This window comes from Sciurus vulgaris (assembly GCF_902686455.1).
Source record: "Sciurus vulgaris genome assembly, chromosome: 11".
Lineage (NCBI taxonomy): Eukaryota > Metazoa > Chordata > Mammalia > Rodentia > Sciuridae > Sciurus > Sciurus vulgaris.
This window is the reverse complement of record NC_136472.1, coordinates 20,994,569-21,014,708: the sequence shown is the minus strand read 5'-3', so window position 1 is coordinate 21,014,708 and position 20,140 is coordinate 20,994,569. Positions and strand designations below refer to the sequence as shown.

The window sequence follows — 20,140 nt, the reverse complement described above, 5'->3', positions numbered from 1 at the left end:
ATTAGGAAAAATTATTTGCAAACCAAATATCTGATAAAGGATTAACAGTCAAAATATACAAGAAACTCACAAAACTCAAAGTGAGAAAAACAAATAGCCATTTTTTTAAATAGGTAAAGGATCTGAATATTTATTTCTCCAAAATATACATAGAGTCACCAACATATATAAGAAAGGTGTTCAATATCACTAATCATGATAGAAAAGCAAATGTAAATCAGTGAGATGTCCCCTCACACCTACTAGAATGGTCTTATCTAAAACACTAATGGTAACAATTGCTGGCAATGTTATGGAGCAAAGGAAATCCTTGTACACCATTGCAAGGTGTAGCAATTGCATAAACCAGTAGAGAGGTGTCTAAATACAAAAGTGATGTATAAAACTCACTGTCTTTCTGACTGCAAAACCACAAAGAATCAGGACATCCACAGACACAGGAAATTTGGATGAATCCTAGGAATGATATAGCCAATGAGAGAAGACCTATAATGAAATATGAATTCTACAAATTCACTGACACTATTTAAGTGTAGGGTAAATTCCAGTAGCACAGACAAGGTTAAACTCATCCTGATGTTTGTATGATCTCCCCCAAGATAGTTTGCAATCTGAGTCAAACCATGTTAATTACCTCCATAACAACAACAAAAAACTCTTCCACAAAACTATAACAAAATTCAAATATCTCCAGAGCTTAACTCACAATGTCCAAGAAAGAATCCATGATTTCTTGACACTTAATAATTCAAGAAAATCAAAATGAAACTTAAAATGGGAACAGAATCTGATTCTTACTTCTGCTGCTGTCTATGGAAGATCCTGTACACCTGAACTTGCATCATGACTTTATTAGTTTTTTACTTGTCTTGCCTTTTCCATGCCACACATCCAAAACTGCATTCTGCCTGAAGTGGTCTGGGGTGGGAGAGAGTTTTATGTCCTCCTTAGTGGTCTCACAGATCATCTTTGTATATTTGGACAAAGACCTAAACATAAGGTCAATACAAAAATGTTTCTAGAAGAAAATCTGAAAAAGTAGTTTTATCTAAAATACATATAAAAATTCAAAAACTGAATCTAGAAAACCCAAATTAAAATGGGCATAAATTCAGACACTTTGAAAAGGAAAATTTGTAAACAACCAACAGGGATGGGGAAAAGTGTTCATTATCATTTTCATAAGGTGAATACAATTAAAATCACAATGACATACTATTTTCTGCTAATTCTCATTTCTGAATTTAATATTTAGAAAACTTTACTAAATACTGACAAGGATATGGAGAAAAAAATGGAACTCCAACATAGTTGTTAGTTATGCAAAATGTTACAATGGATTTGAAAACTTGTCAATTGCTTCTGAATTTTATATATATATATATGTAAATATATATACACATACATATATATTTATATACCTTATAATCTAGAAATTCCATACTTAAATGTATAACCAAGAGAAGTTAATGTATTTGTCAACAAGTAAGCTTATATAAAAGTATGTATACTAGATTTACCATAATAATCAAAAACTACTATTGTAAGGTGCTGGATTAAAAATTCTTTCGATATTTATACAATGGGATATCATTCAGCAATACAAATGCAACATGAATGAATGTCAAAGCAAATATGCTGAATGAATTCAGCAAAATTGAAAGCAGATACTGTGTGATTTCAAGTATATGAAAGTGAAAGCAGAGAAAACAATCTAGGAATAAAATTCAGAGAAACTGCTGCCTGAGGATGGGAGAATATTGTTTGATGGTTAAGGTACGTGTAAACTTCCCTGTGATGGAAGGTCTATGGTGTGGGTGTTAAAAAGCACAAGAGAAAACTATTTAGCATTAAAAATAATCTATTGGGCTGGGGAGATAGCTCAGTTGGTAGAGTGCTTGCCTTGTAAGCACAAGGCCCTGGGTTCGATCCCCAGCACCCCCCCCCCCCAAAAAAGATCACAAACAAAAATAATCTTGGTGCCAGTATTAATATATCTAATCTTATTTTGTGAAATCATAATTTAGTTCAAAAAAGTTCCAAGGTTCACTATGTATAAATTTTCCCCAATTCTTACACATATGCAAGTCAATAAGGAGAAACCATGCATAAATGTGAGAGATAAGCGATGTTATTCTGCAGATTTCACTCTCAACATGACTGTACTGAACTTTTTCCAACAGTTGTGGAATTACAGCTCAGAAAATACCATTGTTGGGTAGACATCAAGTTAAAACCCATTGCATGACGACAACTGTTACAGAAAGAAAATAAAAGGTACCATTTAGAAATTAATTAAGCTTTATTTTCAAACCTTTTAGTCTTCATTTATGTAACTTAAAGAAAATTATATAGTTTGTTTTCCTTTAGGTGTCTTTTCTATAAGGTAATGGCAATCTCTAGCTCACATGAATCAGCTAAATTACACATTTTTAATTCAGTGCCTACTACCTATTTTATTTGAAAAATAAGTTGAAGAGAAAAATTCTAGAAGACAGCGATAATTTCAAGATGGTTTTAGAATTGTTCCATTTTGCATGGATAAAGCTGGTGTCAAAAGTATTTTCTATGATTATGCTCATGTTTTCCTCCAAGTAAGCAGGTGAATGAATGCCTTCAAGTCAGTCAAGTCTTCAGGGAACCATTCAGATCATTATGTTGTTTTGCTCCTTTCTGTGAGTTTGTCCCTTACATTTTATCACTGGGGAACATGTAGGGGTGTCATCAAAGCTCTTTTTATTTTTTTTTTTTAAGTCACTTAGATAATTTCTTTTCTTTTTTTTTTTTTTTTTTTTTTTTGGTTCTTTGTGATTGGTTTATTTTGCTTAGCATGATATTCTCCAGTTCCATCCATTTACTGGCAAATGCCATAATTTCATTCTTCTTTTTTTTTTTTTTTTTTTTTTTTTAGTGAGTGTGTAGAGTATTTTATTATGGCTTAAAATGTATTTCCCTAATGAGTATTTCTTTTTTTTTCTTTTTTTTTATTGTAAACAAATGGGATACATGTTGTTTCTCTGTTTGTACATGGCGTAAAGGCATACCATTTGTGTAATCATAAATTTACATAGAGTAATGTTGTTTGATTCATTCTGTTATTTTTTCCCTTCCTCCCACCCCTCCCACCCCTCTTTACCCTCTATACAGTACTTCCTTCCTAAATACTTGCACCCCTCCCTAACCCTAACTTAACCCTAACACTAACCCTTCCCTCCCCCCCATTATGTGTCATCCTCCACTTATTAGGGATATCATTCGTCCTCTGGCTTTTTGAGATTGGCTTATCTCACTTAGCATGATATTCTCCAATTTCATCCATTTGCCTACAATTTCATATAATAAATGGAAAGCATTACATGCTATTTCCTCAGGGAACATCACAGATAAGGAAGAAACCCATAAATCCTTCTCATACAAAGAAAAAGTAAGAGTTATTTAGGAGAAGGAAATCTGATTTTTCATTGGAGGTGAGTGGATAAGAATTGTTATCCAATTGCATAATCACTTGGGTTTGGTATTTTCCTATTACTCCCAGATTCTAACTGTATGATCAATGACATACAGTTGACATGAATTCATTCAATTCACTACAAAAATTCACTATCTCCCTTGTTAGCTGCTGTTCATTGGATGAATTTTTTGTTTTCAGGGCACAAAATTCTAGGGACTGAACAAATGTCTTAGAAGTATTTTACTTGTGAGAGTCGGATGTGTCATTTAGATATTACAAGTGAAAAGTAAGTTAGGGAATCTATTAAAAAAAATCCAACACTGATTTCATCAACTGGAATCTTTCTAAGATTAGGATATCCTGATGAAATGCCAGTTGTCCAATTTCATCTGATTTTGAGATAAATGAAAAATAACATTTACTGTATATATTATGAAATATTTGATAAATAAATCATTTTAATATGAATACATAAAAATACACTTTTTAAAAAGAACCTTTTAAGATGAGATGTTCTATGCCAATATTTCATCAAAAGTGCAAAAATACATGATGAAAATAAATAGAATGATTTTTAAGAGTTATGAAGTTATGGAGAAACTCCTGAATCCCAGATAATTACTGGTACAAGCATGAATTAAAAACTGGAAGACCAGTCCTTCCTCTGCATAACTTTTGCATCTCTCTGTCCTAATGGTTAGCCTAATGTGGAAATACTGAATATATATCAAGATACTCAGAGGAGACTAGAGATGTTCTTGCCAGGAAGAAATGCAAGGTAAAGGAATCCAGACATTTTTGGAGGGATGTAATAATCGGCACTGAAAATGGAGACAGATTTTTTTAAAAAAGCAAAATATTGACTAGTTTAAAGTAACTCAATTTTTCCCTAGCATCCTCCCAATCCTTATTTTGAATTAATATCCAGGTATCAGAAAAAGCATTCTGACTTTGGCTTTTTGAGTTTGGATTTATTGCTTAGCATGTTTTCTTCAAGTTGGAAATATTTGTAAAATAATAATAATAATAATAATTCAACTTTTTTCATTTTCTATCCCCCAAAATAATAATAATGATAACTGGCAAAATTTAATCCTTCAAAGTCCTAACTGGTACTGGAAATCTGAATTTCTTCACTCAATCCACTGTATTTTCTATTCCATAGTAAACAACTAAAATAGTAGACTCTGTGACCCTGTAAATTCAAAATGACCTTTTCAAGGGCTGGGGATATAGCTCAGCAGCACAAGGCCCTGGGTTCAATCCCCAGCACTGCAAAAAAAAAAAACCAAAAAACAAAAAACAAAACAAAAAAAAAAAAAAACGACCTTTTCAAAAGGAGGCAAGCTTATGATTCTTGTTCTTGGGTGAGGAAGGGATCTGAAACCAGAGGATACGCAGTGCAGAAAGAGCAGAACCTCATCCTGGAATATGGAATGGAAATGACTCGGCAATCTCCAGAGTCACCCTCCAGCCCAACCCCAACATAAACAGATTCTAGCGCTGCTGCCAAGGCCACCAGGTGGATCTGGATTGCAGCTGCTCCAGTCTACAGGCCTGAACCTTTTGGTAGTTCCCAGAAGTTTCTACCCGACAGTTGACAGTTGTGCAGGCTGACCTTGGCATCTTGCTAAATACTCACTCTCTTCTGCATTTTATCTGAGTCTGCTGATATTCAATTTATTCTCTAGTGGAAACTCATAGCTACACAGTTCTGTTTTCATTGAGAAGACTCTGAATGTGATAGGAAGAGAATTCAAGATATTAGTCTAGAATAGGCTCATTATGTTTAATCAGATCAGTTGTATATTCTTTTATTGACTTTTCATATTAATTTTGTCAATACTGAAATAGCTAAAAGTTGGGAGTTATAATCTCAAAATATTCCATTATAAAATTCCAAAAATAATTAAATGCTCAAATATATATATCTTAAATTACCCATAGACCCTGTCATCTTAATAGTGTTAAGTAAAATGAAATAAAGCACATAAACCTTAATACTCAAAATCCATATATATAGACCTAAGTGATATATTTTAGCAGCAATATATCAATGTGTTGTGTGTCTTAAAACCTGTACTAATCAATTAAGGATTTTTTTTTTTCAAAGAAAAAGTAAAATTACACATGACCTGAGAAAAAAAAAATAACTGTGATTTTGAATAGAAAAAGAATGTTTAAGTTTCAGTATGAATAAACCATGGCTTAAAAACCACATAAATATGTAAATATATTAACTTTATTAATAAAATTATAAGGACATTCAAATGAGTGTTTTTAATAACAATTTGTACATTCTGATGTACAAATAGCATTGATTAATGTCATTAATTTTGAACCTTTATATATACTCACAATTCCCAATATACACTAGTATCCTTATCACAATTCCCTGTTAATTGGACCCCATAAATGCCTGGAGACATGTTACTGCATCATGTTATTTGTTAAACTGTCATGGAGTGGAAGTCAGAATGGAAAGAGATAGTGAGTTTAATTGATTGTGGCTAACATATCTTGCCTTTAGAAGTTTGAAAAAAATATATCTTTGTGCATTTGTTGATAAAAGCCCATACAGGTCTTCAAGTAGAAATGAGGTATCCAATGTTTAAATTTAATTTGTTTCATGTTTCTGCTCCTCTATTTTTAAGAGTACCAAAACTCCACAAAAATTGTCTAACAAAATGGAATTATATGAAGAAAAGTTTGAGTCCATTGTATAGATGATATGAAGACTGATGTTTCTATATTAATACCTACATGGTTTTGTGACCAATAATTGTACTCCAAATATTGCTGACTCTATTAAGAGTTTGTGACATAACAGAGGATAACAAGGATCCCTGCTTTTCAAAATTTTATCTTTCATTTAACTTTTAGAATCAGATGTTGAAATATTTATTCTATCCTATATAGACATAAAAATTTCTATCCTGTTTACAAATATTATAATTTGTTTCGATGATTATAAATGATGTTGACAACAACACCTCTGTTTTGTCCAAGGGAGGAGAACAGGACTAAATGGGCCAACGGAACCAAACCCTGCTGACTGAATTCATTCTGACTGGAGTCTCAAGGTGGCCTGAGCTGCAGCTTCCCTTCTTTGGGGTCTTCCTCATCACCTACAGGGTCACAGTGGTGGCAACCTGGGCATGATCATTCTGACCAAGCTGGACTCCCGCCTGCACACACCTATGTATTTTTTTATCAGACATCTGGTTTTCATTGACCTTGGAGATTCCACTGTCATTTATCCCAAGATGATGGTGAATTTTTTTGTTGATCAAAATACCATTTTTTTTATGCATATGCCACCCAGATGGCTTTCTTCATTACTTTTATTATTAGTGAACTTTTCATCTTGTCCACCATGGCCTATGACCACTATGTGGCCATCTGCAACCCTCTGCTCTACAATGTCATCATGTCTCAGAGACTCTGCCATGTGCTGATGGGCATTCCATACCTCTACAGCATCTTTCAGGCTCTGATGATCACTGTTAAGATTTTCATACTGACCTTCTGTGGCTCCAAGGTCATCAGTCATTTCTACTGTGATGATGTACCCTTGTTACTTATGCTTTGCTCAGATGCACCAGATATAGAATTATTGATCATACTGTTTTCAGCATTTAATTTGTTCTCATCTCTCCTGGTCATCTTGGTATCCTACATTCTGATTCTTCTAGCCATATGTCGAATGAATTCTGCAGAAAGCAGGAAAAAAGCTTTCTCCACATGTGGGTCTCATCTGACAGGGGTGGTGGTGTTCTATGGGTCTCTACTTTTTATGTATGTGCAGCCTAAATCCACCCACTCCTTTGAAACTGATAAACTGGCCTCTGTATTTTATACTTTAGTGATCCCCATGCTTAACCCTTTGATCTACAGCATTTGGTGTTATTTCTCTGGTTCTTATTACATCATCATTTCATTATTTTTCTTATTTAAGAATAATTTTCTCTTTTTCAACCTATTTCATTTTTTTTAAAAGAAGAGTACATGTTAATAGCTCTGGGTTTTTACTGTTTCAATATTTATGATGATACAGTCATAACATAAGTTTAATTTGAAGTTTTTTGATAAGGAACTACCATAGGACTTGCTGCTGTAAGTGCCCACCACTGGAACTATCAATTGTGAATGCAAAGAGATCCCATTGTTTCAACTAGGGGTAGGTGGCCATCATTAAAATAAATAATTCTAAGAAAATATTGGCCATATTTAAATAGCAAGTAATTCTATGGTAAATCTATCCAATATAATTATCTGTATAAAATAAGGATAATTATTATAAGAGTAAAATATCAGCAAGAAAAATATAATAGATCGACTAAAGACCCCATGTATTTTTATTTTATAAATAATATTAAATTTTATAAATAAAAATAGTGACAAAAATAAATGCATGGAAATAATTTGAAGAATACATACAGTCAAGAACAAGAAAAGAGAGGGGTGGAATTAAAAGCAGAATCTAGTAAACATGTCAATGATTTACAAAAAAATGATGCAAATTACACTGATTTTATCTATTAGAGGCCAATGAGAGAATCAGAAAATTGAAAAAAGATCTGAGAATGCACCTTCATGTATTTTTGTCTCACTTAATTAAAATGGCAAAAAAAAAAAACAGCTTACGTACATGGGTGGTATAATTTGTAAGTTCATTTATCTCTTATACATACATGTAAGAAAAAGATGGAATAAAGAAACTGGGGCAGGCTGTACCCAGAATACTCTTGATAGAGAGCAAGACATCCCAGATTAAGCAATCACAAGGAAACCTTGGTTCACTTGAGGACATAACACTTACTCAAGCCTTTTATTGCAAAATACATAGGATAGTAATCGAAAAGTTTGCAAGGTAGAAACATATTCAGAATTCAATTAGATTGCAAGGGAGTTGCTCTTCAAACTCTTACATGATGTTGGACCTTGGCTTAATGTATCCTATTTGCTTTTTCTCTCCACAGGCAATGGGAAAGTCTACTTATTTGACAAACTTTTAGTGTAATAACTGAGCTAGGAGAGTATATGATTCAAGAAAATCTCACTCTAGGATTTGCCCTTGCTCTCTAATAACAGTTCTATAAAAGGATTCTTTAAATTCATGACTACTTCTTTTTCTCCCGATATAGATGAATTTCCAATACCTTCATGGCTCCTGGAAATCTCTCCCAGGTGACTGAGTTCATTCTCATAGGAGTCTCTGATCTTCCAGAGCTGCAAATTCCTCTCTTCCTGCTCTTCCTGGTCATCTATGGGCTGACCGTGATGGGAAACCTGGGCATCATCGCCCTCACCAGTGTTGACTCTCGGCTTCAGACCCCCATGTACTTTTTCCTCCGACATCTGGCCATTGTAAATTTTAGCAACTCGACTGTCATTGCCCCTAAAATGCTGGTCAATTTTTTGCTAAGTAAGAAAACCTCCTAGTACTTTGAATGTGCCACCCAACTGGGAGGATTCCTGGTTTTCATTGTGGCTGAGGTTTTCATGCTGGCGGTGATGGCCTATGACCGCTATGTGGCCATTTGCAATCCCCTGCTCTACATGGTGGTGGTATCTCGGAGGATCTGCAATCTGCTGGTGTCCCTCACCTACCTCTATGGCTTTTGTACAGCTATTGTGATTACACCTTGTGTGTTTTCTGTGTCTTACTGTGCTTCCAATGTCATCAATCATTTTTGTTGTGATATTATGCCTCTGTTAGCATTGTCTTGCTCTGATACTTACATTCCAGAAACAGTAGTCCTTATATCTGCAGCTTCAAATATTGTTTTTTCTATGACTATAGTTCTAGTATCATATTTCAACATTGTTTTGTCTATTCTAAGGATGCATTCATCAGAGGGAAGAAAAAAAGCCTTTTCCACCTGTGCTTCACATATGACGGCAGTCAGGGTTTTCTATGGAACTGTGCTGTTCATGTATTTGCAGCCTCGAACTAACTACTCATTAGACACTGATAAAATGACATCCATGTTTTACACCCTGGTCATCCCCATGCTGAACCCCATGATCTACAGCCTGAGAAACAAGGATGTGAAGGCTGCCTTAAAGAGATTCATGATGAATCCAGGCTGTCCTTTAGGTCAATGTAATTTGAGAACTTTTTGGATAAACAAATAGAAGTTTTATGCAATACAGAAACAAAGTTGTTGTTTAATAACTTTGCCCAGGAATGAACAGATAGCAAGCAACTTTGGAAGAAGTCTTTGTCAGAGTCAGGAAAAAAAAAAAATCATGATGTGCATTTGAACAGAACAACAAAACATTGACGAGAGGAATAAGTCAATCATTCTCATTCTTTGACGTCTTTCGTTACCTCCTATTATAAACAGCATGGTTGAATGTAGAGTATCACTCTTTCCTGAAAATCTGCAATTATTCAAACCTAAAACAATTTCCACAACTATGTTATCAGAGTAAAACTGACCCTTATATTTAAACTAAACTCTCTCTTTCTTAATATTATTTAAATATCTTAATATTATTTAAATATTATTTAATTAATTATTAATATTATTTAATATCCCACCTATGAATTTATATTCTGACTGCTAACTAGAATATAATTGAACTTATTTTACTCCACTTTATACAATTTGCACAATTTATGAATAAAAGATGCAGAAATCAATCACTGATTTCTCTTTCAGGTAAGGTAAAATTTTACTTTTTCTTTACTCTGAGTTTCATTGTACAAGTTTGTGCAGGAGTACCAGGCTATATCTTGGCACTATTAAAAAACTCAAGTGGAAGATATAATGGAAGATTAAATGAACATCAAGTATATATGTCCATTGTACCTATGAATAGGTTCTGCATTACAGAGTTCCTTCAGGTATAGGTACTAGATTTTCAGGCATGGTAGTTAGGGTATAATGAAAAAAAAAACCATAATCCTACAAAATAAAGTTAGACTCAGAGACATGGAAATGTTGTAGTTGGGATATCATCAAAGTTTCCTTAATGTTTCTATTTTTATTTTGGATTGTATTTCTATTTTAATACAAATGTTGGCACAAATGTGTATAAATTTAGTTTTCTGGAATATATTAAAAATTCTTTCCAATAAGTACCTTTTCTTGTTGCTCCTATCAAACTATTTTCTAGTTAGGTTTTCTACTGAAGTGTGGTATAGTGTGGCCCCAAGTTAAATAGCCAAGCATGATCCACTACACTTACTATTTTATAAACTATTAAGAGGGTTCCCAATTGATAATTTTTTGCATATCAGAAGAGGTGTGGGATGTCCATATAACTGTATCTATATAACTATGTACATAAAACTATATATTAGCCAAGTATGACAAATAAAAAGGGTTGGATTTAATGAGATTTATTATGCATTGTTGCTTTTTAATTGAATTTTCAAGTCAAATCAGTTAAATATGCTACCTATTTCTCAATTTAAAAATTACTGTTTACCTATACATGATAACAAATTAATATAGTATTTTCACATTGGTGCATGGAGTCATATTGGGCATTTCCAATACAAGAGAACAGGTATCTTTCTTTGAAATTAATTCGCTAATTAGTCAGGTATTTTATTTTATTTGAAGTCTAAAGCCCAGAGATATATTAATACTATGTGTAACAGGAGGTGATATTATATATAGTGATAAGGTTTTATTACACAAATTTTTGGTACTACAGGAACATCTTTATAAGGATAAAAATTTCTGATAATCTTAATTTCAGAAGTGTCCTCAAAAGAGCCCTGAGTAAATATTCCCATATCTGCCTCTTTTGCACTTCTTCTCTTTTGCATATAGTCACTTGGATTTTATCCTTCACTTTCATGTATTACTCATTTCAAAAAATGTCACTTGCAAGAAATGAAAAGAAAAACCAATACTAATTAAATGATGCACTGTGAATTTACCAAAGCTATAAATATGCTGACACTACCATCTCCTGTTAAGTAGAAAGGGTGGTGTGCAAAAATTATGATTTATTAAAGAGAATGTTAATGTAGGCCTTGAAAGGATCATCTCTGTCAGAGAGAATGATGAGAGTGTGGCCAAAGGGGGCATCAGAGATGAAAACGTAGCCAGGTGTGGTGGCACATGCCTTGTAGTCCCAGCTGGTAGGGAGGCTGGGACAGGAAGATTCCTTGCTTCCACAGGTTCAAGACCAGCCTAGAAAACAGCTAGACCCAGTCTGAAAATAAATAAATAAGTAAATAAGCTGAAAATTCAGTGTGAGATCAAAGACCAAAAGAGAATGAGGTCGAAAGGAAAGATGAACTGCTTAATGCTATTATAGTATAATTCACACTGTGCAGTCTCTTACAAGCATTTATTTTTATCTCTGGAGGAACACAGAGAATCAGGAGGATGTAAGGTGAGAGCATCTAATTACAGGGGCAAGTAGTAAGGCAAGAGGTGTGTGGTTAACATGCTTCTGGGCATGTTAAAAAGAGGTGTGTGGTTATATATTATATATATAATATATATATACATTATATATATATATATATATATAGAAAAAAATCCACTCTCTTTTATATAAGCCGACATGTCTACAACTTCCAGTGTGCTTTAGTTTTTTCTGGGAGTAATATATCCACGTAGAACGACTTCCTTTCTTCTATAGGAGGACCTGCAGTATTTCTGGTAGGGAAGATTTGCTAGCAATCAATTATCTTGGTTTCTTTAACAAAACCAATTTTATAGCACATTTATATTTGAAATATGACATACTACCCTTGGTTGGAAAATTGGATCTTTCAACACTTCCATTTCTTCTCTTGAGAACTCATCTGCCAAGGTTATTTGTGGTTCTCCTCTGTTGATCTTACCACAGTAAAAATTCTACCATCTCCTTCAGCAACAGTGTGACTAGGATGTGTCTCTGTAAAATTCTCTTGGTGTTTATTCTTCTTGGGTATGACTGCATCTCTTAGAAATGCATATCACTGATTATCCATAATTGGATAAATTTCCAGTCATTAATTATCAAACATCCCCCTCCCCCACTCTTTCTCCCTTAATTTCCACTGGGACTCACTAAATCTATCGCTAAATGTGATAGTTGTCAAGTTGTCTCTAAATTTCCTGATTTTTTATATAATCTTTTTCTTTTTTTAATTTTTATTAGGGCATAGTACTTTTGCCTTATTGTGGGGTTCATTTGGACATGTTTATAAATGCATATAACATAATTTGCTCTATTTCAATTCTAATACTCCTACCTTCCTCTCACCCTCATCCTCTACATTTGTGATCTTCCTTCTATTAATTTAGTTTTAAGTTGTTCATTATATAAAAGTGGAATGCATTGTGATATTCTTATGTATGCACACACCATATTTTGTTGAATTTTATTCTGCAGTCCTTCCCTCTCCATTTCCTCTTCACTTCCCCTTTGTGCTCTTTCTACTCTACTGTTCTCCCTTCTATTTTCATTTTTTTAAATCAATTATTTCTCTCTATCTTCTGCAAATGAGATAAATAAGCATTCTTCCTTTATCAATCTGGCTTATTTTACTTTATATATTCTCCAATTCCATACATTTATGAGAAAATGTCATAATTTCACTCTTCATTATGACTGAGTAAAACTTCATTGTGTGTGTGTGTGTGTGTGTGTATGTGTGTGTGTGTGTGTGTGTGTATATATATATATACCACATTTTATTTATCCATTCATCTACATCTTTGTAGATGAATGGATACCTATCCTGGTTCCATACCTTGGTTCTTATGAATTGCACTGCTATACACATATACATGATAGGATATGTTGCTTTTAGTTCTTTGGGGAAAACACAAAGGAGTGGGATAGCTGGGTCATCTGGTGGTTCCATTCTTATTCTTTTGAGGAATCTCTATACTTATTTCAAAAGCATCAATATTAATTTATGTTCCCCCAACAATGCATGAGTGTACCTTTTCTCCACAATTTAACAGCATTTATTATTATTTATATTCACAATGATTGTAATGTCCTGTGAAGATTATCTTCATGCTTTTAATTGTTTCCTTGGCTGCTCAGAAGCTTTTCATGTGAAGCCATATCACTTATTATTTCTTGAGTTTTAGGATTCTTCTTAGGAAGTCAATGACTGCAGTGAAATGTTGAAGTATGTACCATATTTTTTTTTCTAGCAGTTGCAATATTTCTGGTCTAATTCCTAGCTAGATTACTCATTTGGAGTTGATTTTTATAGAGAATGAGAGTTAGATATCTAGTCTTATTTTTCCACTTATGGATATTCAGTTTCAATGGCAACCTTTCTTTAAAAGTGGTATTTTCCCCAAATGTATTTGGCACATTTATCAAGGATCAGATGATTGTATTTATGTGGATTCATTTCTGTGTCTTCTACAATATTCCACTGGTTCTCATGCCCGGTTTTATTCTAACACCATGCTATTTGTTACAATAGCTAAGAAGTATAATTTGACATCACATATTATGAAACCTCCAGCATCACTCTTATTGCTCAGTAGTGTTTTGACTATTCTGAATCTTTTATTCTTCCATATGGATTAGGACTGCTTTTTCTTGTTCTTCAGAAAAATGTTGTTGATATTTTGATAGGATCTGGGGTTCACACTGATTCTGCATATTGATTTTGGTAATATAGCCAATTTTAACAATATTAATTATTCCTATCCAAGAACATGGGAGGTCTTTCCTTCTTCTATATTCTTCAATTTCTTTATACAGTGTTCTTTACAGAGGTCATTCACCTTGGTTGTATTTACAAGAACATTTTTCTCTTTGCTTGATGCTATTGTGAATGGAATCATTTTTATTGTTTCTTTTCCAACAGATTCATCATTGGAGTTTAAGAAAGCTATTGCTTTTGTATGTTTTTTTTTAATTTTCTTCTTTTTTTATTTGTTGTTTCAGATATACATGACATAGGGTACAACCCATTCCAATTAGGATTCCATTCTTGTGGTCGTACATAATGTGGAGTTACACTGGTCATGTACTCATGTACGAGCAAAGGAAAGTTATGACCAATTCATTCTATTGTCTTCCTATTCCCATTCCCTCTCCCTTCCCTTCATTCTCCTTTATCTAATTCAATGTACTTCTATTCTTACCCTCCCTATCCTCCCTTGATGTATGTTAGCATCCACATATCAGTGAAAACATTCGGCCTCTGGTTTTGGGTGACTGGCTTATTTCACTTTGCATGATATTTTCCAGTTCTATCCATTTAGCAGCAAATGCCACAATTTCATTCTTCTATACGGTTGAGTAATATTTCATTGTGTATATATACCACATTTTCTTTATTCATTCATCTGTTGAAGGGCACCTAGTTTGGTTCCTTAACTTGGCTTTGTGAATTAAGCTGCTATAAACATTGATGTGACTGCATCAGTGTAGTATGCTGATTTTAAATCCTCTGGGTACAAACCAAGGAGTGGGATAACTGGGTCAAATGCTGTTCCATTTCAAATTTTCTAAGGGATCGCCATACTGTTTTCCATATTGGTTGTGCCAATTTGCAGTCCCACCAGCATTTTTGTGTGCTGCTACATTGCTGAAATTGTTTATCAGCTCTAGAAGTCCACTAGTGCACTCTTTTTTATGCGGATTTTGTATTTTATATTCAAGATCATCATCAAATGGTAATAATTTGATTCATTCTGTTTCCAATTGTATCCCTTTAATTAACCTCTCTTGTCTGTTTGCTCTGGTTATATTTTCAAGGACTACATTAAATAGGAGTGGTGAAAGTGGAAATTCTTTTTCCTGATTTTAGAGGAACTGCATCCAGGTTTCTGCATTCTGTATGACATTGGTTTTGTGTTTGTAATATGCAGACTTTATGATGATTAGATAAGTTCCTTCTATACCAAGTTTGTTCAGTGATTTTTGTCATGAATAAGTACTTAATTTTTTCAAAGTCTTTTTGTGCACCTATTGATTGAGGTTATCCTTTGGTTTTTTGCCCTTCTGTATATTTATTGGATAAATCACATTTATTGATTTGTGTATGTTAAATCAATCTTGAATCCTGAGATAAAGTCAACTTGATCACAGTGTAGTGCTTGTGAAAACAGATTTATAATATTTTATTTAGGACATTTGTATGTATGTTCATCAGGAATATTGATTTATAGTTTTCTTTCCTGATGTATCTTTATCTGATTTTCCTATCCGGGTGTTATTGGCTTCTTAGAATGATTTTGGAAGTGTAACCTCCTTTCATATTTTATGGAATAATTAAGGTAGATTGATATTAGCTTGTTTCTAAAGCTCTGTTAGAATTTAACTGAGAATCCGTGTGTTCCTGTGATTTGTTGTTGTTGTTGTTGTTGTTGTTGGATGACTTTTGGTTTGCTCCTTCAATCTTATCACTTGCTTCCAGTCTAAGTTTTCTATATTCTATTGATTCAATTTCAGTATGTCGTATATGCACTAGAAATTTGTCAATATTTTCTGGAATTTCTAATTTATTAGAATATGAGTTCTTATAATAGTTCATAATGATTTTATTAATTTAATTCATGTCTCTACTATCTCCTTTTTCATCTGCAATTTTGTTGATTAGATCCTCTCTTTTTCCTTTGGTTAGTTTCTTTAGGAGTTAATCCACTTATTTATCTTTTCAAGGAACCAACCTTTTGTTGCAATGATTCTTTGCATTATTTTACTTGCAACTTTCTTAATTTAGCCATAGATCATAATTAATCCAGGTGTCCTACTAGTTCTGAAATTTGTTTGTTCTTGCTTTATTAGGGTCTTAAAATGCAGCCATAGGGTAATTATTTGGACTCTTTTTTATGAACTCAAATGCTATAAATGCTTTTTTCTCAGGACTGCCTACTTACGGTTTTTGACATTTTGATATGTTGTACCTCTGTTCTAATTTTTTCTAAGATTTTTTTTCTTTGTTTCTCTCTAATTTCTGTCTTTCTGTTAGTGCTAATGAAGAACGAATCCAGGACTTCATATATGATAGGCAAATATTCCACCACTGGGCTATATCTCCAGTCCTTGTCATGATTTCTTCAATGATGCATTTCTCATTTAAAAAGCATTATTCAATCTCTCTGTGTTAAAATAATTTCTGGGGCTGGAGAGATAGCTCAGTTGGTAGAGTGCTTGCCTTGCAAGCACAAGGCCGTGGGTTTGATCTCCAGCACCATAAAAAAATAAATAAATAAATAAATAAATAATTTCTGTTTAGATCTCTTCTGCTTATATTGGAAAGTTTTAGTTAGTTATGGAAGATAGTCTTACTGAATATAACAATCTTATTTGGCAACCATTATATTTTGTTATATTTTTCCAAACTCCCCTACCTTTTAGGGTATGTGTTAAGAGATCAGAGAAAGTTTAACTGACTTACCTCTATATGTTACCTGCCATTTTTCTCTTGTGGCTTTTAAAATTCTGTCCTTGTTTTGTATATCAAACATTTCAATTATATTGTGTCTTGGAGAGAATCTTTTTGATTTTGTCTATTTAGGGATCTAAATGCATCCTGTATTTTGATTCCCAATATTTGGAAAATTGTCTGATATTATTTCACTAAAATCTTTGACCATTCCTGAAGTTGGTAATTTGATGCCTTCTTCTAATGCAATGATTCTCTTAATGGTATCTCAATGGTCTCTTAATATTATACCAGATTCTTGAATATTCTGGTCATGATCTCCTATTATCTTTTCTTCACTGCTTACTCTGTTTTCAAGGATACATACCTTTCCTTTGAGACTTGAAAATCTGTCCTCTAGGTGGTCTATTGTGTTTCCTATATTTTCAAACAATTTTTTATTTAAATCATGGAGTATTTCTTTTCCACAGTTTCCATTTTATTATTTTTCAGAATCTCAATCTCCTTATAGAAACATTCTTATTTCCTGTATTTTCTTCCTTATTTCTTCTTTTAGATTCCTTTAGGTTCATTGATAATTTTAGCCATAATCTTTCTAAATTTTTTTGTTCTTTTCCTTCACTGTAGCTTCAATGGAATCAGTCACTGATTATTTGGGGTGATTCATCCTTGCTTTTCCTTATTTTTTGTATTTCAACCCATGTACTAGGATGATTACCTCTTCTACTTTTATGTAAGATACAATGTAGTCAGTCTTTCCCTTAAGACTGATGAATACCTAAGTACTAATAAGCCTCAGAAAAGATTGTTGAAAAATGTTTCCCCCATGTCTAAGTGAAAATCGGAGTAATGTTCTTGAACAGGTTGAGCAATGGGTTTTAAATGTAATAACTTTACTACTAAAGTATATAGGAGTTGTAAAGGGGATAGAGGAAAAACATTGACAAAGAATAAAAACAGAAAAGAGAGGAAACATAATACAAACCAAGATAAAAGAAGAAAAATTGGGGTAGGGATTTGAGATAGCAGAAGGTACTACAAGTGGAAAAATAAAGAATAATAAGAAGAAATAAAAATCTGAGCTGCTCCTTCACTGTTATTATTCTGGGCTACAGAGGGGTAGAGATTTCTGCCTAGATCCCTTCCACCATCTTCAATCCATTTTTTCTCTCTTGTTTCTTCTTTTCTTCTTTAAATTAAATAACTTCAACTTGACTATTATCAAATTTACTGATTCTTTATTCTGCCATCTCAATCTTCTGTTGAATTTATTTATTCAATTTTTCTTTTCAGTTATTGTGGTTTATTTTTTATTTTTTGTTTAACTCCAGAGTGTCTTTGCGGTTTTGTTAGAAAAAAAAAATTATTGCTTTAAATTTTTTTTCTTTTTTAGTAAAACATTGTGTTCATATTTTCCATTTATTCTTTATAATGGTATCTTTTATTTTGGAAAAGATGTGCATTAAAAATTTAAATAGTTTTGTCTATTAATATCAACTTCCAGATTCCCTCCTCAATCTTTCCTATTTGTTTGTTTTGTTTTTTTTTTTCCCCTTTCTCTTTTATGCATGGGACTTACCACTTACTTTCCAGTTTCTTTGTCTTGAAATGTTGGTTGAAAATTGTACATTTGCAGCATATAATGTGGTAACTATAAAAAGTAATCCCAAACACACTCCCTTTCCCCCACATCTGTGTATACATATTCTCCAATATTTGTTGAATTACCCCTGGCCTTCACATTTTTGTTATTGTTGTTGCTGTTTAGTGAAACTTTAGACTCATTTTGTGAGGTCTATATTTCCTCCAATGTGTGGTACAGGGAATATAAGTATAATTATATAATTATATAATATAATTATAAGAATATAATCCAATGATTGGAAAATAATTTTCTCACATGCTTTCAACCAAAATAAGTTGAGTCTTCTATTGTTTGCTTACTTAGAATCTGTGGGCATATGTGTAGGATGCAACTACAGTCTGAATATATCCTCCTAAGTGTATGTGTTTATGCTAGCACGATAGTATTAAGAGGTGGAACCTTTAGAGAGTGATTAAGTTCTGAAGGAAAACTCTAATGTGTGAAATTAGGGCCCCTAAAAAGACCCGAAGGAATGGATTTGTATCCTACTTTTAGGACAAGTGAGTTCACCTAGTCGGATTCACTTAGAAGGGCTGTATTTTCACTAGACCTGCAGGAAACCTGATCTTGGACTTCCTGCCTCTTGTATTGTGACAAAATAAATGTATGACCCTTATAAATTATACAGTGTCAGGTGTTACCTAATAACAACACAAATAAAGATATGTGCTTAAACATCTGGCAACTCTGCCTAAGCCTTCATTTCCTGCACCTGCAGATCCTTAAATCAGTCAGGCTGAAAGAACAGAACCCATTCAGCTCAGGCCCAGCCAGATACTCACTCCTGCACATGAACGTTACTTACTATCTCCCTATTCATACGACAGATCTTTCAAGATCTTCTGTGAACATCTCATTCACAAATCTTCCTTTTAAGTTTTTGTTAAGACCTCATGTACCCCCATAACCTTTCTTAATTCAATCAATTGCCAATTTTTTTTTTCCAAGGATGAAAATATTTTCATAGAATGAACTGTCATGTCAAAGGAAGGCAATGACCCATGGAAAGACTTTCCCAAGAAGTCAAAAGACAAATTACTGAGGAGTAGGAGAGGACTTTTTTTTTAAATTCACTTTCATTATAAAACAAATGGGATACATCTTGTTTCTCTGTTTGTACATGAAGTAGAGGCATAACATTTATGTAATCATACATTTACCTAGGGTAATCGTTTTTTATTGATTCGGTTATTTTTTTTCTCCCCCTCACCCTCCCACCCCTCTTATCCCTCTATAGAGCCCCTCCTTCCTCCATTCTTGCCCCCTTCCCACCCCCTATATTTGTCATCACCCACTTATCAGTGAGATCATTTGTCCTTTGGTTTTTTGAAATTGACTTATCTCCCTTAGCATGATATTCTCCAGTTTCATCCATTTGCCTGCAAATGCCATAATTTTATTATTCTTTATGGCTAAGTAATATTCCACTGTATATATATATATATATATATATATATATATATATATATACACCACAGTTTCTTTATCCACTCATCAATTCAGGGGCATCTAGGTTAGTTCCACAATCTGGCTATTGTGAATTGAGCAGCTATGAACATTGATGTGGCTGCTTCTCTGTAGTATGCTGATTTTAAGTCCTTTGGGTGTAGGCCAAGGAGTGGGATAGCTGGGTCAAATGGTGGTTCCCTTCCAAGTTTTCTAAGGAATCTCCACACTGCTTTCCAGAGTGGCTGCCCTAATTTGCAGCCCCACC

At 33.4% G+C, this 20,140-nt stretch overlaps 1 protein-coding gene and 2 pseudogenes across 3 annotated transcripts in view; all 3 read left to right on the top strand.

The window, feature by feature from the left end:
• LOC306639755 (olfactory receptor 8K3) overlaps positions 1–20,140 on the top strand; it is a gene marked incomplete at both ends in the record, with an annotated part of 78,550 nt that overhangs the window by 53,434 nt on the left and 4,976 nt on the right. The gene's annotated exons all lie outside the window — the stretch shown is intronic.
• Positions 6,479–8,474, top strand: LOC306638443 (olfactory receptor 8K5-like; annotated as a pseudogene). The gene is made up of 2 exons: positions 6,479–7,368; positions 8,434–8,474. The product of its transcript is annotated as an olfactory receptor 8K5-like (transcript).
• LOC306639220 (olfactory receptor 8J3-like) lies at positions 8,604–9,564 on the top strand (annotated as a pseudogene). The gene has a single exon. The product of its transcript is annotated as an olfactory receptor 8J3-like (transcript).